The sequence below is a fragment of the Moschus berezovskii genome, chromosome 4 (genome assembly GCF_049115385.1).
Source record: "Moschus berezovskii isolate FMDL1 chromosome 4, NW_MosBer_1.0, whole genome shotgun sequence".
Classification (NCBI taxonomy): domain Eukaryota; kingdom Metazoa; phylum Chordata; class Mammalia; order Artiodactyla; family Moschidae; genus Moschus; species Moschus berezovskii.
The window spans coordinates 13488477-13510782 of record NC_142463.1 but is presented as its reverse complement, the minus strand read 5'-3'; positions in this window follow the sequence as shown (position 1 = coordinate 13510782).

The following is a 22306-nucleotide window of genomic DNA, read 5'->3' as shown; positions in this document are numbered from 1 at the left end:
GAATGTTTTTCAATTGTCGGAGTCTTCTACGATTTAGTGAACGAATCTGCGGCTGGTGGTGTGCCAGGTACTCTCTGTTTGCCCTCAAATTCACTCTTCACCCTCAGGGAACTCTCTGAACTTCCATGGACCCATCAACAGGCTGCTGTGCCCTAGAGTGCAGTGGGTACCTAGCACGGAAGAACGGAGGGCAGAGCGCATGTGCCGATCCTGAGGATGGACTGGGCTATGCCAGGCGCATGCGTGCTAAGTGGCTTCAGTCTAGGCAGACTCTCTCCTAAACTTGCCTGTTAGGGTGGGAAGGGGAAGAGCCCAACCCAGGGATCGAACCCAGGGCTCCCACATTGCAGGCGGATTCTTTACCAACTGAGCTATCAGGGAAAAACCCGGGAAGGGGACAGAGTCCAGCAAAAAAAAAAAAAAAAAAAAAAAAGGCAGTATTATTTAGACATACTTCCTCCATTTAGAACCAAAAGGAGTGAGGAGGGGAAAAAAGGCCATGTAAAAAAACTTCCAAATACTGTCCCACACCTGATTATGTTTAATCATCACAGCTAACCTGTGAGGTAGGTAACATTATCGGTTCCTACTTTACAACTAAGACTGAAGTTCAGACAATAAAGTATTTGTCCAGAGTTACACAGCTAGTGAGTCGCAAGCTTGGACTAGAAGCCGTACGTGACTCCTGAGCCCAAATTTCCCCTCTCTGCATGAATCCTGAATGTTTTAAATGTTTGGAATTTGAAGGAAGGTTGCCAGGGTGTGGTGGGCCAGGCTCTTGGCAATTCTAAGGCCAGGCTGCCTGGGAACCCAGGGAGAGGGGATAGTAAAGGCTGTGAGTAGAAGAGCAACTCTTGCTCAGAATTCTTGAGGTTGCCATCTGAGGCTCCCAGAGGCCCTTGCCCCCACCGCCAGCCCCGACCTCACCCTCCTGGCTCCCGCACGCCCCGTGCTCCGCCTCTGTGCCTCTGCAGGGGCTCTTTCCTCTTCCCAGGATGCCTTCTCTACCTAGCATCCCTTGTGGGCATTCTCTGTCCCTGAAGGAAAAATAGAAATGCTCTCCTCTTCCACAAAGCCTATCTTGACCCCTTCCTCTGAATCACTTTGATTTCTATGTGGAAGTGAACCACGAACCCCACAGGAGCCTCCGGCAGAGCCCTTCCCCCTGGCTTCAACAGCAGCAGCTTGCCTTTAGAGGGTGTCCAGCTGTTTGTCAAATCACATCAGAAGTAAGGAGTTTTGCCTTTTGACATTGCCCCCTGCATTCCCAGAGCGGGGAGTGGGGACTCAGGTTCTACTCAAGAGACTGCAGAAGCTCTTCTAGGGAGCCTGCCCACCAACACACACACACACGGACACACACACAGACACCAGCTGCAGTCCTGGCACTGTGTGTACACAACTTTCATGATGTTTTTCCCTGACCCTCATAATAGTCCCTCGCATCCTTCCCCACCTCTCCATCCCTCGAGATATCAGTTGGCTATTGCCATGTAAGAAAGCACACCAGAAGCTAGTGGCTTAAAATGAAAATTTGTTAGTTTTCATGATTCTGTGGGTTGATTGGTTTCAGACGAGTGACTCTACTTCCTGTACTGTAACAGAGGTCACTCCTATAGCTGCGTCCCATTGCCCAAGATGGTTGGTAGTCTAGTTTGAGCTTCTCTATGTGGCCGCTGACCTCCAGAGGGAAAAATGCGAACTCTCACAATCACAGAAATTAAAGCAAATCACAGGTCTACCCAGATTCAGGGGGAGGGGAAACCAGTCTCCACCTCTTGACGTGAAGGGCAACTAAGCACAGAGGGAGGGGAGGAATTGTTGGAGGCCACATATGGAGACTAGCTCCACTCCCCTCCTCTGCCTCAGGCTTGACTTCATCCTGAAGCAGTCTCCGGACTCTTCCACTGCTGCTGTCCCTTCTGCACTTCATTCCTTAACCAGAGGGATCACTCCAGGACACAAATCTCAGCACATGACTGTGTTACTCTCCTTCTGTGGTGGCTCCCCCTGCTGTAGACTTAAATTCATGATCCTCAGCCTATTAGACTCATCTCTCAGGTACCCTGGAAGCCTCAGTTCAGTTCAGTTCAGTTCAGTCGCTCAGTCGTGTCCGACTCTCCACAGAAGTTGTTAATTTTTTCTCAATCAAGCCTCACCCCTGGAGTGCGAAGTCAAGTCGGCCTTAGGAAGCATCTCAAAGAACAAAGCTAGTGGAGGTGATGAAATTCCAGCTGAGCTCTTTCAAATTCTAAAAGATGATGCTGTGAAAGTGCTGCACTCAATATGCCAGCACATTTGGAATACTCAGCAGTGGCCACAGGACTGGAAAAAGTCAGTTTTCATTCAAATCCCAAAGAAAGGCAATGCCAAAGAATGTTCACACTACCACACAATTGCACTCATTTCACATGCTAGCAAGGTAATGTTCAAAATTCTCCAAGCTAGGCTTCAACAGTATGTGAACCAAGAACTTCCAGATGTACAAGCTGGATTTAGAAAAGGCAGAGTAGCCAGAGATCAAATTGCCAACATCTGTCGGATCATAGAAAAAGCTAGAGAATTTCAGAAAAATATCTTTCTGTTTCATTGACTACGCTAAATCCTTTGACTGTGTGGATCACAACAAACTGGAAAATTCTTCAAGAGATGGGAATACCAGACCACGTTGCCTGCCTCCTGAGAGATCTGTATGCAGGTCAAGAAACAACATTCAGAACCGGACATGGAACAATGGACTGGTTCAAAATTGGGAAAGGAGTACATCAAGGTCTATATATTGTCACCCTGCTTATTTAACTTATATGCAGAGTATATCATGCAAAATGCCTGGCTGGATGAAGGAAGCACAAGCTGGAATCAAGATTGCTGGGAGAAGTATCAATAACCTCGATATGCAGATGACACCACCCTTTGGCAGAAAGCAGAAAAGAAATAAAGAGCTTCTTGATGAAGGTGGAAGAGGAGAGTGAAACAGCTGGCTTGAAACTCAACATTCAAAAAATAAAGATCATGGCATCTAGTCCCATCACTTCATGGCAAATAGATGGTGAAACAATGGAAACTTGACAGACCTTATTTTCTTGGGCTCCAGAATGACTGCAGATGGTGATTGAGCCATGAAATTAAAAGATGCTTGCTTCTTTTAAGAAAAGCTATGACAAACCTAGTTCATTTCAGTTCAGTTGCTCAGTCGTGTCTGACTCTGTGATCCCATGGACTGCAGCACGCCAGGCTACTCTGTCCATCACCAACTCCTGGAATTTGCTCAGACTCATGTCCATTGAATTGGTGATGCCATCAAAACATCTCATCCTCTGTTGTCCCCTTCTCCTCCTGCCTTCAATCTTTCCTAGCATCAGAGTCTTTTCCAATGAGTCGGTTCTTCGCATCAGGTGGCCAAAGTAGTGGAGCTTCAGCTTCAGCATCAGTCCTTCCAATGAATACTCAGGACTGATTTTCTTTAGGATTGACTGGTTTGATCTCTTTGCTGTCCAAGGACTCTCAAGAGTCTTCTCCAACACCACAGTTCGAAAGCATCAATTTTTCGGCGCTCAGCTTTCTTTATGGTCCAACTCTTACATCCATATATGACTCCTGGAAAAACCATAGTTTTGACTATATGGATCTTTACCAGCAAAGTAATGTTTCTGTTTTTTTAATATGCTGTCTGGGTTGGTCATAGCTTTTCTTCCACAGAGGAAGTGTCTTTTAATTTCATGTCTGCAGTGACCATCTGCAGTGATTTTGGAGCCCAAAGAAACCTAGACAACATTGGACTCATTGGAAAAGACCCTGATGCTGGGAAAGATTGAAGGCAGGAGGAGAAGGGGATGACACAGGACAAGATGGTTGCATGGCATCACTGACTCAATGGACATGAATTTGAGCAAGCTCCGGGAGATGGTGAAGTACAGGGAAGCCTGGCATGCTGTAGTCCATGGGGTTGCCAAGAGTTGGACATGACTGAGTGACTGAACAACAACAGTAATTATATATTAATGGAAATATGGTAGTTATCTGAGTAAGTGTCAGGATTCTCCTATCAAACTGTACCCCTGCAGGGCACTCATCTTGCCTCCAGACTAGGCATCCATAAATATCTGTCTAGTGAATGAGTTTAATCCCTATAGGAAGAGATGAGGAAGGTGAGGCTAGAGAGGTCTGAGGGTTTGCTGCAGAATTGGAATTTGAACTTGAATCTATTTGAACTCCAAGATCAGTTCTTTTCTCACACATATCAATTAGGTTACTTTCAGCTATGAGAAATAGAAGACTCAACCCAAAAATGTTTAGGCAAGGTAGATAGTTTAATGATTCATAATAAGAAACCTGGAGTTAGGGCAATTTCAGGGTTGATTATTTCTATCCTCTACTGACCTCACCAGGGACTCAAGTTCTTGTCACGTCTTCTCAGCTGTTTTCCTCATGGTCACAAGATAGCTGCAGCAGCTCTGGGCATCTCTCTTTAAGATCAAAGATCTTAGAAGTCCTCCAGCAGACAACCCCTCCCCCTTCATATGTTGGAGTCTAGAATTACATTCTATCCCTATTCCTAAACAGTCATTGGCTGGAGAGATAGAATGGCTTCAACTGGCTTAGGCAAATCAAAATATATACTTGCATGAGTTAGTAAATTCCTGATACCAAGAAGAAAATAGGTCTTCTGTAAGCAGGGAGGGGGGAATGACGTCAGGTAGTCAACCTACACAGAATGCCACACCATACCCTGACCTGCTATGCTCCCAAGGAGGGCCCAGACCTTTGAGAAAGAAGAGAAAGTGTTGCCAAAGTTAAAGATCAGCTTTCCTGCTTTCCTTCTGTGTCCAGGGAGGCTTGGTTTGGCCTGGCCAAGGGGGCTGAGATGTCGCTCCCCTGAACATACATCCTGGGTACAAAAGGAGGAAGGCATTTTCTCTCTTGGGCCTAACCATCTTTAAGAATAAAATCTTCATTTCTTTTCATTCTTCCCTGTAGTCTTGGAGGTCACAGTTGTCTCTAACCTTCCTTATCTTCCCCGGCTTACACACTTGTTGAGTGAGGATTTTGCTTCCCTTCTCTGCTCAGATAACAGGTGATATGTGAGGGGTTGGCGTCTTTAAGAGCTATTAGTTTGGGTTTTATGTGAATATATTTTAAGGATTTCAAGATTAAACTTATCCTCCTTCCACGTAATTCACTTTGGAGAGGCAGCTTCATGCCTATTTTATTTTGTGGTGAACTCCGTCTTGCACACAGAAGATCCTTACAGCCTCTAGGACCATGTCCGATCTTCCCAGGAGGCAGTGTACAGTACTGGTTGAAAGCTCAGTCTCTAGATTCAGATCTGAATTCAATTCCCAGTGCTCTCACTTGTTACCTGTGTGACTTTGCACAAATTGCTTCAGTTCTCTGACCCTGGGACTCCTCAGATGGGTCCACTGATGGCCACCTCATCACGTTGTGAGGAGTGAATGAATGAGCTACCACGAAATGCCATTCCTCCTTAGTGTCACTGAAGGTGGCTTTCTCAGCTGGGGCTTCCCTGGAGGCTCATGCAGTAAAGAATCTGCCTGTAATTCAGGAGACGTAGGGTTCAATCCCTGGGTTGGGAAGATCCCTTGGAGAAGGAAATGGCAACCCATGCCAGTGTTCTTGCCTGGGAAATCCCATGAGCAGAGGGGCCTGGGGTCACAAAGAGTCAGACACAACAGTGTCTAACAGCCAAGGAAGGGAGGCAGCTCTTACAGGACGAGACCTCCTCCTCCTTTCCTTCTCTCGTTCTTTTACTTTCTTTCTTCATCAAATATTTACTGATTTCTATTACGAATGAGACACTGCTTGGAATTAGGACTACAGTACAGAGAAGAACAAGACAATGCTGCCTCTGCACTCCTGAAGCTTATAGTCAATCGAGGAAGACATCTATAACAAATGAATTTAAGAACAAGGGCAATAAATGTTCCACGAGGAAAGGTAGGCATTATAGAAGGTAAAATGCAGAGCTTATCTGGGACCCAGGGTGGGTGAGTGATGATTAGGTAAAGCCACATAGGAATAATGATATTTATTTATTTAGCCATGCCAGCTGTGATGTGCAGGACCTTTGATCTTCATTGAGCCATTTGGGATCTTTGGTTGAGGCATGCCAACTCTTAGTTGTGGCATGTGGGATTTCGTTTCCTGACTAGGGATTGAACCTGGGTCCCCTGCATTGGGAGTGCAGAGCGTTAGCCACTGGACCACCAGGGAAGTCCCAGGGCTGAGCCTTAAAAGATTGCAGAAGTTAGTGGAGATTTGGGGAAAGTGTTTTAGGCTGAGGGAACAGCATGGGCAAAAGTCCAGAGGTGAGAGAGTGGAGAATGTTTAAACTAAGTGAAAGAAATCCAGTATGGCTCTAACGCAGAGGGGCAGGACTCACTCAGGGAGAGAGAGTTCTGTGCGCCATGAAGGAGGTCAATTTTTTTCTAAAGTGATGAGGATCTTTGAAAGGGTTTTAAACAGGAATGCAACCAGGTGTGCATTCCACAGATTTCTCCTGGTTGCCTCACAGAGAATAGAGGAAGTGAGTGGTAGTGATAAGGGAGGAAGGGAGAGAAGTTAGGCTGCTGTCACAGTGGTTCGGGTGGGAAATGATGGGTGTGTGGCCTGGGATGCGGACAGCTGAGCTGTCACCTGAGCGCTGGTGAGTTACGGTGAGGACAGTCAATTGATGGTGCACTGGAAATGGAGACCCCATGACAACTTCCAGTGCATTCTCTCCTTGGCCAGCAGTTTGCATCGCCGGCTCAATTGTCAGGCCTGTGGAATTCCCTGCTGGTCCAGTAGGTGGGAGTTTGCCTGCCAGTGCAGGCGGTGTGGGTTTGATCCTTGGTGCTGGGAGATCCTCCGTGCCGGGGAGCAACTAAGCCTGCGTGCCGCTACTGGGTCCTCTCTCTGGAGCCTGTGCTCCTCCACAAGAGAAGCCACGGCAATGAGAAGCCTCAGCACCGCAGCAGAGTAGCCCCTGATGCCGCGATTAGAGAAAACTTGTGCGCAGCAGCAAAGACCCAGCGCAACCCAAAATAAACATAAATCAATCAATCCCATTCCCTGGGTTAGGGTCTCCCAGGCCTTGTGGGGTGAAAAGGTTCATGGCTTCACAGAGGCCAAATTACCTCCGAGGCTGAACTAGGTTGATGTGGGGCCATGGTCATTCTGCAGTGTGAGCCCCTTTCTACATCTGAGTTATGCTCACTGGGTGGCAAGGCAGCTCAGCCACCTTGAGCCTTATTCCCTCATCTGAAAAAGGGAGAGGGAGTTGTGAAAGGGTAAAGAAACTTGCTAGTGTCGGGGCAGGAGTGGGGGAAGCTGGGTTCCCCCTCCCGCTGAGAAATAGGGGAAGTTAGAAAGGGCACAAGTCCTGAATATTCATTGGAAGGATTGATGCTGAAGCTGAAACTCCAGTACTTTGGCCACCTGATGCAAAGAACTGACTCATGGAAAAGACCCTGATGCTGGGAAAGATTGAAGGCAGGAGGAGAAGGGGACGACAGAGGGTGAGATGGTTGGATGGCATCATCAACTCAATGGACATGAGTTTGAGCAAGCTCTGGAAGATGGTGAAGGACAGGGAAGCCTGGTGTGCTGCAGTCCATGGATTCACAAAGAGTTGGACACGACTGAGTGACTGAACAACAGCTCTTTTCTTAGGGGACTAGAGATTACAGTGGGGTGAGGTGTGCTTTAAAAGGAAAGAGCAGCAATGCTGTGTGGCTCTGTCCTGCTCTCACCTCTGATCTTCCTCAAACTCGGCAGGCTGACAGCAGATCGCTCTGGAGTCCCTGTCATAAGTGGTGTCTCTCCTACTTTGAGTGCAGCCCTGGGAGCCAGGTGTCTTTGTAGGGTGTCCATTGCAAAAGGATGGAGAAGAGGAGGCCCTGGCACCATCACATGTCTGGGTTCCGAGTGGGGACCCAACAGCCTAGCATGGCCTCAGGCACTTCACAGCCGTCCTCCACCCCCACACACCTCTCCTCCTTCCCCAGGTGAGACACTGGGCATTCCAGCTCCTCCGAGCCCTACTTGCCCTCCCCCTGCAGTCCTTCACTCAAGTTCTCACTGCCTAGCTTATTCTTCCTCCAGCTTCACTTCATGTGCCCCTATTCACCTTCAAGGCCCGACAAATGCCACCTCCTCTCAGAAGCCCTCCGTCACTCATGCAGGCAGCATGGCTCGCTCTCTGCTCCCTCACAGTCAGTGCTTTAGGCTGAGATTGCAACATTTGCTACGATTTTAGGTTCATCTGTCTTCACTTCCACTGGGCTGGGAACTTTGAGTGCAGAAATGGTGAAGGACTTGCCCATATTCCCCAGGTGCAAGACCTGGGCCACAATGAGTGTCAGCAGTACTTGTGTGACCGAAACATCCACAACCTTCGGGTGCAGATGAAACCCCCTTACTATGTAGACCCCACTCTCCTGTACCCCTAACTGTAGAATCACGAGAACTTGGACCCTGTCTTTTCCCCACCTCTAGGGCTTCAGCAGGTCTCAGGCTGTCACACTGCATTCCCACGGGGTCCTCTGGTCTGGCCTTTTCTAACCACGGTGCTATGGCAGCCACTATTTCTGTCCCACCCCCAGCACCGGCAGCACAGTGTGTATCTCTGGCTAAGCTCTGCCTCCCCCATCTGGAGAGACCACCTTGGCCCTGGGCCCTCGGCTGTAGGGTGGCTGCTCTTCTCTGGATACCACCACTCCTGCCTGCTCAGGACTCTACCTGTCACTCTGCTGCGGGGAATTTTGTCCTCTTTGTCAGGTTTGGCATTTTTAAAAGGGAGTCCAAAGCAGGGGTGTCTGGGCATCGGGGTGCTACAGCTCCTGTGATTTTCTGCCTGACCGCCTTGCTCTCTCCTGGGGCTGGCTGGGTAGGGGTCAGGTGGGAGAAGCAGCCACCAGAAGCACCACTTCCAGTCTTCAGGCCTTTGAAGTGCCAGGCCCTTTCCTGGGTGGACTCTCTTCCTGGATCCATAGGCCCTCCTTGGACTTGACCTCTGCACCAGCTCCCAGACAGACCTTCCTACAGCCCTCCGTTAGCATGCCCCAGGTGCTGACGTCCTTTGAGTTCTCTTTCTAGAAGTCTCCTTAGCTGCTCTGTAAGTCAGTTGATGGAAAGTTGAATGTGTGTGTATGTAGAACTTCTTGGTCACCCACCCAGGCTCTGCTTAGGATCTGCTGGTACATCCTGTTGAGTGAGTGAACACATTGGCTTCTCAGGGATACTGAGTGAACAGCTGGGATGAGTGTGACCACCCCTCCCACTCTGTGGTCCTCAGTTGAGTAGGGCCTTGGCTCTGCAAGCAGAGGAAATTGCCTCCTTGGCAGTGATTGGGGGAAATGCTGCAGACTCTTCTGGGGAGTTTGGTCTAACTCTGCTCATTGATCAAAAATCATTTTTCCTAATTCAGTCAGATGACTTCCTTAAGAACATTCGTGTTTCTACCAATGAATATATTTACATAATCTATTCCCCGGTGACAACCTTGCCTCCCCACACCTGCCCCACCCGCACCCATCCCTTTCTGCCTCCAGGAAGCCACACAGCTTCCGGGCTAGTTTGATCAAGAGGAGTGAAAGCAAAACCATCTGCTTTCCTTCGACAGCTGATTCCAGCATCGCTGTTGTAAAAGACCTGTCTTCCAGGTAGGCTCGAGATTGTGGGGGGTGATCCTTTTTGCTGAGATGAAAGGGCTCAGCCTGCTACAGAATGCCTCCGCGCCAGCATCAAGCTTCCAGTGACTCACATCAAAGGCCTCCCTGCCACTGCTGGCCCCTTCCAGCTGGGAGAAAATAGGCTTATTAGAAGCAGGAAGGGTACACTGTTTACAGGAGGTGGTGCTGATTTCCTAGTGTTCAGTTGCCATTTCCCTCTCACCTGGAGCTCTCAGGGCTCTGGAGGGCCCTCCACTTGCCCGAATGGCTCCTTTGAGCGTGTGCATGCGGCCTCCCGAAAAAGAGCAGGGTGACTGTCCTTTCCCTCTCCACTCTCCTTCTTCCTTTAATTAGGTTGTTACCATTCAAGCAATATCTGCGGCTTGGATAGACACTAGCTGGGGCGCTGTCGGCAGAGGCCTCTGCATAATTGTGTTGATTAAGAGGTACAAGCCTGGAAATGTTGTCTTCCTTCAAGATCAAGTCCCTGTGTCTGTGGGAACCTTGATTTTCTGGGCCGGTTTGTTTGTGTTGGCCTAATTGCTCAGGAAGGGCATTTTCCACAGAAGTTTCAGCCTAGATGATCTGTAGCCTGTGCCTGGGGCTCCCAAATGGGCAAGAGGGGGAGGAGGTCACAGATCTGGGCATCTGTCCTGCAGAGGTGGCTGGAGAGCCCTATCCTTCAGTCAGCGTCTTGGGGTGGGACAATATTGGTTCCTAGCTGGGGGTGGACTGGAGAGACAAACTGGGTGGATAGTCCTCAGGGCAAGACAAACAAAATGATCCCTTGGTCCCTGAGTTCTGGCCTCCCTGCTAAAAGCCATGGCTCTGTGGGGCCCTGGAGAGAATTCAAAGAAAGTAAGAACTCTGGGTCAAATAATATCAGGAGTTTTTAAAATTTCATGTGGCTTATAGCAGTGGGTACTCATCCAGTATCTATATTCCCTCTTACATTCCCCAATGTAAGAGGAAGATCCAACTCCCTTGCAATTGGATTGGGCCATGTGATGTCTTCTGGCCAATAGACTATGAGCAGAAGTGACACCTGTTAGGTGTGTGTGTTAAGAAGCTTCAGTCATGTCCGACTCTGTGCAATCCTCTGGACTGTAGCCTGCCAATCTCCCATGTCTATGGTACTCTCCAGGCAAGGATACTGGAGTGGATTGCCGTGCGCTTCTCCTGGGGATCTTCCTGACCCAGGAATGAAACCTGGGTCTCTTACATCTCCTGCATTGGCAGGCGGGTTCTTTACCACTAGCACCACCTGGGAAGCCCTTGTGTAAGTCGCTCAGCCGTGTCTGACTCTTTGCAACCACATGGACTATACAGTCCATGGGATTCTCCAGGCCAGAATACTGGAGTGGGTAGCCATTCCCTTCTCCAGGGGATCTTCCCAACCCAGGGATTGAACCCAAGGATTGAACCCAGGGATCTCACATTGCAGGCAGATTCTTTACCAGCTGAGCCATCTGGGTTGCTTCTGTGCTAAGGTAGTCAAAAACTGATGAGCTGCCTCCATCTTTCTTTCTGCTTCTGCCACAGAGAACTTGGAGCCAAATATTCCAGACAAAGGTGGGCAGACTGACCCACATCTGACTCTTTGTAAGAAATAAACCTTTATTGTATTACACCTCTAAGATGTCATGGTTTTGGCCTTCTTGCAATCTAGCATCATCTGTCCTAAGACATTCCTCCCCCGCAATGCTACCAGTGCCAGGGAAAGCACTGTGTGTGTTATATTTAACCCTGACGTTGACCTAGAGACCTAGGAAGTAGTCTCTATTTTTTTGTGTGTGTTTGAAGAGATAGGCTCAGAGAGGTCAAGTCACTTATTCAGATCACACAGCCGATTGCAGGTGGAGTCAGGATTTGAACCCAAGACTGGCGGGCTCCAAGGCCCAAGCTCATGCCGCTGCTCCTTGTGCTGCCTCCCTGGCCCCAGCAGTCCTGTCTGTGACTCACTGGCCCTTCCTTACAACTCTCCAGCCATGTTACACTTTTTTCCACTTGGTAATCATCTGAAGGACATTTCCAGCCCAGGACCTTGACACGTGCTCTTCCTTAGTCTGGAGCACTGGATTCCTCCCCAGCCTGGAGTTTCCAGCCTAACACCACTCCCCTGAGAAAGTCTTAGCCCCAGTCTGACTCTGGTCTCCTGGCTGTGGCTTCTCAGACCATCCCCCGATTTGGAGTTGTTATCATGTATCTTTATTTGTTGTCCTTTGTCAGTTTCATCTCCAGGCTATGAGTTCAATGGGTGTGGGCAGGGGATGGAAGGGGTGGGTGTTTAGTTATAGCTGGATCCCCAGTAGCTTCCCTGGTAGCTCACTTGGTAAAGAATTTATCTGTAATGCAGGAGACCCTGGTTCGATTCCTGGGTTAGGAAGATACCCTGGAGAAGGGATAGGCTACGCAACCCAGTATTCTTGGGCTTCCCTGGTGGCTCAGATGGTAAAGAATCTGCCCGCAGTACGGGAGACATGGGTTCGATCCCAGGGTTGGGAAGATCCCCTGAAAGAGGGCATGGCAACCCTCTGCAGTATTCTTGCATGGAGAATCCCCGTGGACAGAGGTGCCTGGCAGGCTACAGTCCACGGGGTCGCAAAGAGTCAAACACGACTGAGCGACTGAGCACAGCACAGCTGGATCCCCAGTGCTCAGGGCAAGAAGCCCCCACATATCTTTTCCCTGAGTTCTGGCACTCAGTTCTGCCCTTGCTAGCTCTGTGAGCCTCTTCGTTACATCTCAGTTTCCTGCTCATAACCTGGGTCTCGTGCTAAAAGGTGGGTCAGACAGCAGGCTTGCTGTCCCAGGCCTTTGTCTCTGCCCGAGGAAGGTGGGGCAGACCCCTGAACTGTTTGGACAGCTGGCATTTCCTATGGACTCTTTGACTGAGGGCCTGGAGCAGAGGCCTGGAACTTGCCACACCTTAGGCTGTTACCTGGCTCCCTGGGTGGACACCCAGCCTACCCCTTACCCCCACCCCCACCCCTGTGTGACTTAGAGACTCAGATGAATTGGCTGGGCAGAGAGAGAAATTGTGTGCTGACATCTGGCACCACAGAGGTCTCTTCCTGGCTCAGGCAGGAGACACTAATGTTATTAAGTCAGTTTTTAAACTGGACAACATTCTTGACATTTCGCCGAGATGCCTGAGCATGAAAAGCTTCTCCCCTCCCGTTTTGCGTCTCCAAACAGTAACTCTGGAGCAGTGTGACTTGACTTAAAAGCCTGGGGCCGTTTGCTCATAATTCTAATAACCATCCAGAATTCACCTTATTTCTCCCCTCATTCATCTTCTCGTCAGGTCATTAGGAACTCCCAGATTCTTCCCTCAACCCTGATGTTCTATTATTTATATATTATACACATTTCTCTATTGAGTCTCTGGGAAACGCGAAAATGGCCACAGAGGATGGACTTTCTCCTCTGATGACAGCCTGGGAAGCCATCTTTTCTTCATCCATTGATCCATTTTAATCCACTGACATTTGAAAGCTGCCAACCGAAGATACTGCCAGGGGGCTTCTTTTCCTAGTCCTACTGGGCTTGGGGCAGATCAGGAGGGGGAGCCTGTGACTGCAGCTTGGCAGGAGGGTGGGAAGGCGAGACGTGACTCAGTTTCTTCTGTGGCCCTCAATGGGGCTGTTGGTTGTTTTGTGGGAAGAGATGTTTTCATGGGCCGGTATCTGCTTGGTTTGACAGATGGGAAAATTACCATTTAAAGATGACATTTATCCTCATTGTTTGTTGATTTTGCCTGATGACAAAAGACATAGTTGCTTGTTGAAGACAGTTCAAATCTACAAAAATATATAATGTAGAAAGTGACTGTTCTTTACAATTCTTCTGTTCCTAGAGATGACAATAGTATGAGTTACACCCTAGATTTATACCTTACGCATGTTTCACTTTCACTGTACAAATATAAGTAAGAATATATAATTTCACACAATTATTTTGTTATAAAAAATGTGTTCACAGACATCCTGGATCCACACACCATTTCTGATTACTTAATTTCACCAAATGCTTTGGGTTGAGGACTGAGGCTAGGGTTGACAAATAGGGAAGGATGTCCATCACCCACTGTGCTGCTAATAAAGGAGATATAATAATTTTTTAAGACAGAAAAACATAAATTTAATTTATTTAAGTTGTAAAAATATAAATATTTTAAAACTCACCCATAATCCCACACACTAAAACCAATAAATTATTTTTCTACTTAAGTTTGGTCCAGTTTTAAGTTAAAACCCATTATTTTACATTGCAGTCACAGTGTCTACAACACTAAGCTCTACTTTGCTAAACATCTGAAAAGCATTTCTTAGTTATTATACAGAGTTCGTCATTATTAAATATGTAAATACCAGCCCAAGAACATGTGTGCTATAGTTTTAGGAGATGAAATATTAATTACTTGTGTTTTAGTCCGTGTCAAAATATCCTTGCATCCAGGGGCCAAGTCAGAAACGCCTCATCACTTGCTGGCTCCCTGTGTTTCCCACGGGTACCAACCTCACGCTGTGCTTCTCTCTCCGTATAGCATATTGTGGTCTCCAATCTCAAGGTCTCCCATTGTCCAACAGAGTAGTCCCTTGTATCCTCCACCAGGACCCCTCACAGTTGGTTCTTTAAGTCCGGAAAAAGAATACGAAAAGCGAAGTGCCTCTGAGATTTAGCACAGTTCTAGAAATTCATGAATTCCAGCTTCTTTCTTTGAGATTTCTTCCTGTCTCCCTCAGATTCATATGTTGGAATTCTAGTCCCCCCCCCCCCGCCCCCGGCTCAGTGTGATGGAATTAAGAAGTGGGGCCTTTGGAAAGGTGATTAGGTCATGAAATCAGGTCCCTCATGATGACATTCATGTCTTATCAAAGGAGGCCTGAGAAAAACCCTCTCCCTTTCCACTGTGTGAGGATGCAGGGAAAAGATGCTGGCGATGAAGCAGGAAGAGGGCTCTCACTGGAACACGACCATGCTGATGCCTTGATCTTGGACTTCCAGCTTCCAGAACAGGGAGAAGGTGAATTTCTGTTTATAAGCCACCCCATCTGCGGTATTTTGTTACGTGGCCCAGAAGGAGAGAAAGAGAGTCTTTTAAACAATGCAACACTTTTGTTTCCAATGAACATCAGAGTCACACTTTCAAATAGTATTCCTAATAAATGTTACGATAAGTGGTATTTGGTTTTGTCTGCAAGGGCTAGATTTTTCCCCTCTAAGTTTTAATCTACACGTTGAGGTATTAATTTAATGCAATGAATGGCAGAACAGAAGAGCTCATGGTGCTGAGCATTTTCTCCAGGAGAGAGAGGTATTAACCGTAACAACAAAATCAGACAAATGATGTGCAGATCAGTATGTTCATGAAGTACAGCACCTAGTGATGGTGACGGTGCATCCTCTTCTAATAACACATTGCTCGAGTGAGAGACATTCGGTGTCAACATCTCACAGCATCAGACCACAAACAGGCAGTTCCGAGGAGCAGAAAGAGCTCTTGTTATCAAGCTGGTAAGTTGGTTACTGAGCCTCAGTAAGGCAGGAGTCTGAGCCTCGGTTTCCTTATTGGTGAGATGCCGAGTAAGTCCTGCTTTGCCTCCTTCTCAGGGTTCTCGTGGAAATCAGGCCAAGTAAGAAAGGTCAAGGGTGTGTATAGAAGATCTTTGTCTTCCTGGGTGAACTGGTATTCAAATACTCTTCCTATTTGGGGGGCAGGGGGAGGGAAAGCTCTGCCTCTCCAACAGGGAGGGAGGGGGCTTGGGTACCATGTGCATGGGCACGCAGTCCATGCTCAGCTAACCCCGTGCTCTGGCTAATACAGTGATTGTGGAGTGAGTGATGTCCAGAGGTCAGGGGCAGATCAGAACGTATCCTGGTGGCCGTGGGGCCAGCAGACAGAGGTGGCTCCAGGACTGACCACAGTATGATCTTCCCCGATCCCTGGCTTCCTGGGCTTTCCCTGCTTCTGAGCCTGCTTCTCCCTGTCGGTGCTGTGAGCTGCCAGACAGTCTGCTTGTGCTTTAGTCGTTTTCAGCGACGAGTCCTGACCTGTGGAGTCCCCTGTGAGCTGTGTCCCTGTGAGGCTTGCTCCACGTGCGATGTGGCCCAGTGCTTTTTCCCTTGGAGGGGCTGAAAGATACAGATGCCTGAGCCCTGCCCTGGAGATTCTGAAGCAGCAAGTCGTGGGAGAGTTTTGGGTTAGATGCTTCAAGCTGGAAATGTCACAGTCCTGGTCTGCCTCCTCATCTGTCCAAGGCACACAAAGGCAAGGTCTTAGAAAATGGGCACGGGGTATGTCTATTACCTCCCTCAAAACTGCTTGTCCTGGAATCCCTCCCAGCTAGTTAACCTGATATATGAAAACAGCCTTAGGCACAGGGAGAGTCATGACAGCATTGCGTGTAATTTAACAATATTATGACACCTGTGATTGCCCCAAAGAGGCTAGTAGTTACTTACATAACCCATGGCTCAGCTACTTGAAGGAATATCATACAACTGCTAAAAGTAATGTTTGGGCAGAGGTTTTCAGTACCATGGGGAAATATTTAAGTTAAATCTGCATAAACAAAAAGACATGAGAAAACCTGCCAAAATATTTATAGTGCTATTTAGCTTTTTTTTTTTTAAACAAAATGCAGCTTTCCCTTTCTTTTCCTTTTTCCCTCTTCATGATGTCCAATTCAGTCAAACTAATTTGTGTGTGCAGAGAATTTCTATCAACGTAGTTATGGGAAAATGCTTACTAAGGGGACAGTGACAATTTTCAGGCCGAACATAAGGCGTGAAATAGTCATGAACTAATTTTTTCCCTCTGGGCCTTTTACTTCCAATGGATGGGCGGGTGACAGCATGGTTCCCTGTGAAGATTGAAAGACCAAGCTTGGAGAACGTCAGGCTGTATGACCGGATCCAGTTACTTTAAGATTTCCCTCTATGGCTTTTTATTGAAAGAAAACTGCTGTTTAAAATGAACTGTTTTCCTGCTTGAAATAATATAGATCAAGAAAATAATGAAGAGGTAAAATGTAGGATCTCTATTCATTAAAAATTATATACTTTTTGGAGAAGGCAATGGCAACCCACTCCAGTACTCTTGCCTGGAAAATCCCATGGACGGAAGAGCCTGGTGGGCTGCAATCCATGGGGTCGCACAGAATCGGACATGACTGAAGCGACTTAGCAGCAGCAACAGTCTTAACTCTTAAAAAAAATTGCTATGAATAGGTAGAAAGGAGTCATTTATGAGTTGATTTGTTCATTCGTCATTCATTGTATGTTTACTGAGAACAGAGCTGGGTCCACCCTTCTTTCACGTGTATTGTTTCCTAAGGTTAGAGTTTCCGGTGTTTGTTCGGGTTCAGTCTAGCTCTTGGAGGCTTTGGGATTCTGGTCTTCACCTATGTGTGTCACAGGTTTTTGGTCCATTGAAGATGTTTTATCCTCCCTTCTCCTGGAGCTTAGCTGAGACTGGCAGCTGAGTTAGGTTAAGTCATCCTTCCAGAAGCCCTGGACAGATTCCTGCCCATCTACCCTCAGTCTTTGCAGGGGGAGAAGTTCTGCCAACCCCTCCTTGCCCCTTCAGGTCTGTAAATAAGACAGTTTATAAAGAATAGGAGATCTGTTCTATTCCATTTCAGCCTACTCCAGTTCAGCCTGTTAAGCAGAGGTGTTATAAAAAAAGAAGGAAACCCTGCTGCGGGGACAACATGGATGAACCTTGAGGGTAATTATGCTAAGTGAAATAAGTCAGATAAATGACCTCATTTATATGTGGAAGCTAAAAAACAAACAAGAAACCAACAACAGTAAAAGCAACAAATCAAAACAAACTCATGGAAAAAGATCAGATGTGTGGTTACAGAAGGCAGAGGGTGGGGAATTGGTAGTCATTTCAAAGTGTATGTAAACACATTGTTATGCCCTATACCTTAAAGTTACATGGTGCTATATGTCAGCTATTAATATTTATCTCCATAAAACTGAAACAAATTTAAAATTCAAAATTAAACAACAAAACAGTGATGCTACCCTGAGGTGTGGCATGTGCTGAGATTGAGGTGGTTATGAAAGAAGGTTAGGTGCTGTGTGTGTGTCTGGAGGCAGGGTAAGTGTATGGTAGGGAGGTTCTGGGAAACCCTCCAAGGATACTGCCCAGCATCACACCCCGGCTTGCCATCTCTGTTCTTGGTTAGTGGTTATCATTCAATCATCCTTTAGTTTATTCTTTCCACATGTCTACTGTGTGTTAGACGGGTCCTCTGCAAGCCCTGGGAGCCCAGGGATGAGAAAGACAGAATCAGAAGCTCACCATGTTGCTGGGGAGATACGTGCATGCATGCTCAGTCACTCAGTCATGTCTGACTCTTTGTAGCCTGCCAGGCTCCTCTGTCCATGGGATTCTTCAGCCAAGAATATTGGAGTGGGTTGCCATTTCCTTCTCCAGGGGATCTTCCTGACCCGGGGATTGAACCAGTGTCTCCTGCATTGGCAGGTAGATTCTTTACCACTGAGCCACTTGGAAAGCCCGCTGGGAAGATAAGACACGTATCCTCTGAGTTTCTGCTGATTCTACTTCATAGCTCTTAAAATCTTTCCCTCCCCACTCCCACTGCCATTTTTTCTCTCTTTCGGATGACTACATAAACTCCCTAACATTCCTACCCCTAATCCAGTCCCCACATTCCCATCAGATAGATTTGTCTAAAATCTAGACATGTACTTCCTTGCTCCAAGTCCTCCAAGCTCTACACAAGGCTTTGCATGAGATGACCTTCACCTTCCCTCTCAGCCAGATCTCTTGTCCCAACCTGCCTCACAGTCTCCATGGTACTTGTCCTATGTGCCTGCCTCCTTGACTTTGTCCTTGTCATTCTCTCTCCCAGGAACTCTCTCGCCACTTGTTCTCCCCAAAGACTCTTGTTCATCCTTCAAACCTCAACCCATGTTCCAAATTATCTGGAAAAACTTCCCTGGCCTCCTCCACTTCCTTCACTCATTACTTCATTCATTCAACTGTTTAGGGAGAAATCCATTATATGCCAGACGTGGTGCCAGACATGTGATGTAAAACCAGTATCTGACCTCATAGTGTCAGGCTGAGTAGCAGACAGAGATGCTTACTGAACATGTTTTATCAATAAATGTAGAATTATAGACTGTCATGGCTTCCTTTGTAGCTCAGTTGGTGAAGAATCTGCCTGCAGTGCAGGAGAACTGGGTTCAGTCCCTGGGTTGGGAAGATCCTCTGGAGAAGGAAATGGCAACCCACTCCAGTATTATTGCCCAGAGAATCCCCACGGACAGAGGAGCCTGGCAGGCTACGATCCATGGGGTCGCAAGAGTTGGACACGACTTAGCAACTAAACCACCACCACCGTAGACTGTAAAAAACAGTATGACGAAGATGAAAGCAGGACTCTCCCAGAGAGGGTAGCCAGGGCTCCTCTCTCAGAATGTTGTATAGCCACAGGGTGTCAATCCCTACTGGGTGCCAGCCTCTCACCCTGAGGAGAGGGCCTGACCGCAAGTACAATGGGAGCCACTGGGCTTTGTGTGTTGGCCTGGTTCACAGCCAGCTTCTCTGGCTGTGACAATGCAGTCCTTTACTGGATACTTTCTGGGAGATTCTGCCCAGCTCACAGTGAACTTTCTGAATTGCCCCCTCAACCTTGGCTCTGAACCCCTGTAGTGCGTCTGGGCCACGCAGCACCCTTCTCAGCCGTGGTTGGATGGGCCAGCACAGATTCCTGATCCAAACTTGGTGAACCACATTCTTTCTCCTCAGAATCTGAGACCCAAAGGTTCTAGCACCGGCAGGAGTTGTCTCTAGAATAGACTTGGTGGGAACTTGGGAGCCGGGGTGGCCATTTCCTTCTGTCTTGCGAACTGAGAAGAAGTACTGGGAAGAACAAAAATGGAACACAGAACAAGGTTTTTCTTGAGTTCTGGGGAACAAGTCCATATCCTTTGAATGAATTCCCCTTTGCTGCCTCAGCTCAGGTTATGTTGGTCTCTGTTTCTCGTAGCTCAAAAATTCTAGCGCTATGGGTCTCAGATAGCCAATCACTGATGCGTGCCAGGTGAAGGAAAATCAGTCACCTCAGCAAAGACTTGGATGGAGCCATCAAGGCACATCAGCCAGTGGAGTCAGGTCAACAAGACTGGTGGCTTCTTGGGTGACCTTGAAATGTTTCACATTTAGTTTCGACATCTCATGTTCCTCATATCTACTCCAAAGTGGAATTAGCCAGATAGCTGAAACAAACCCATTAGTTTGACTAGTTCTAATGGTTGGTTGGTGCCTATGTATACATCTCCTGTGTTTTCCTAGGTGGATTTTCTGTTTTGGGGAAGGAGGGGTTAGCCAAGTATATGGTCTAGTTCTAAATCCTGCAGGAATATTGATGTTCTGTAGATGCAAAGAGCCTACAGAACACACACACACAGATGCATTGTTTGCTAGGTCAAATTTGTCTTTTTCTGTTTCTTTTTAAAAACAAAAAAAACACTATAAAGCAATTATCCTCCAATTAAAATAAATTTTAAAAAATCATGAAACAGTAGAATGGGGGGATACCTTACTCAATATCTTTGGTTGAGACAGTCTTTCTGTAATCTCCAATTACTTAACAGGGACTAACTTTAAAATAAAATACTCATAAACAAGAAAAAGAAATGAAAACAAACAAACAAAACAACACCCACAACTCTTGTATATCATGAAGAAAATTTGTGTGTGTGTGTGATTGGATTTCCAACAGACTTTTATGATTAAAATTAGCTGCCTTTGATTTCTGGGATTTACTCTCCTCTTGGGTTAAATTTTAGCTAATCGGTGGCAAAATAAGTCTCCAAAAAGTCAATTTCCTTCTACAGTCTTAGAAAAATAAATGAAAAAAGAGGTCCTATTTCAGCAGCCTTGTTATTTTTCCTACTTGATTTGCACAGCCTTAGTCTTCTGCTTTTGTCCATACAAACCGTAACACAAAGGTCACAGAAATCCCTTGGCTTATTTAAATGTGTTAATCACATCATTGATGCAAACAGGGGGTTAACCCAAATATTTCATAGTTTGGAGATTTTCAACTAATAAGAGGAATCAAGGACTGTATTTGGGGAAAGATTAAGGTCACTGGCCCTCATTTGAGTTGATTGGTCTCTTGAAATGAGATGCTAATTGTGAAATTGATAGGCAGATTTCCATTTGATTTTACCCCCAATAGTTTATGTTTGTGATTAAAATAATAAAAATGGAAAAGGTCCAGTTCAATCAGCGTAATCTCCCATCTATTCTCAAGCAACATAGCCAAAGTGAGATGTATCTGTGCGTGTGAGTTGCAAATTCCTTTTACTCTGCCTCTGCTGGATGGAGGGAAGGGGAGGAATAAATTGCTCGGGGTCTAGATATGATGATATCTCCTCTGAAACCAGAGAGGAACAACCACAATGTGAGAATAAAAAAAAAGCCAAATAAAGAACTAGGGCCATTTTTATATAAATAACAAAAAATGCTTATTGCTTATAATTAAGGTTATGACTTGATTCACACATGCAAGCAAGCAATACTTACTGAATACTTCCTCTGTGACAGGCACCGTTGCAGGTACTGGAAATACAGAGGTGAATATGAAAGATGGGTCCCAGAGCTCATTGAGTTTATTTTCTGGTGAAGTGAAGCTGCTCAGTCATGTCTGACTCTTTGTGACTCCATGGACTGGGGCCTGCCAGGTTCCTCTGTCCATGGGATTTTCCAGGCAAGAATACTGGAATGGGCTGCCATTTGCTCCTCCAGGGGATCTTCCTAACCCAGGGATTGAACCCAGGTCTCCTGTGTTGCAGGGGGTGGCATGATCTGATGCTGTTTCTGATGGTTGATGACCCTGCCTGCCTTGGAGGGAGCGTGAGTACAAGCACGAAGACTAGTTAGGAGACTCTGGCAGTGTCCAGATGAGAAATGACAGTAGTTTAGACCTTGTGGTGATGGTGGTGAAGGCAAGAAGTGATGAATGTAACACACATTTTGGAAGTAGAGTGAGAAAGACTTGCTGATAGATGAGATAGTGGGGTGGGGGGTTGCTGGTGAAGAATAGAGAGGAACAGACACTTTCTCCCACCTGAATTTATGGTAATGCCGTACTGCAGGTGGGAAGTTTGGGAAGCAGTTAGAAGCTCTGTGTTGGACATCTTGGCTGTGGGATGCATCCAAGTTGATTGACAGGTTCCTAGTTACCTGGTCTCTAGAGAGTGCTAGAGAGTTCAATCTTTGACAAGTTCTTTCCTCCATTGACTAGGGAAGCAGACTCATCCTAGCTGCAGGGAGCAGCAGGAAATGATTTGCATGCCAATTTAGAATGGGAAAAAATTCTTGGCCAGCTGGTACATTGAGAATCACCTGATAAAAAGGAACTCAACGAAGATGTGTATGAAAGATTCCAAACCCAAAGACAGAATATGTTCTGGAGAGGTGGGGAGGGAGACATGGTACCTTGCTATATCAAAGAGGGGGCCTGGGGAAGAGTAAGCTCCATAGGAGCTAAAGGTGAAGAGTGTGACACAGTGGACATGTGTCCTTGGGCTGCCTCCACTGTGAGGAGGGTCTTGACTTTGGAGTCAAACAGGTTCTA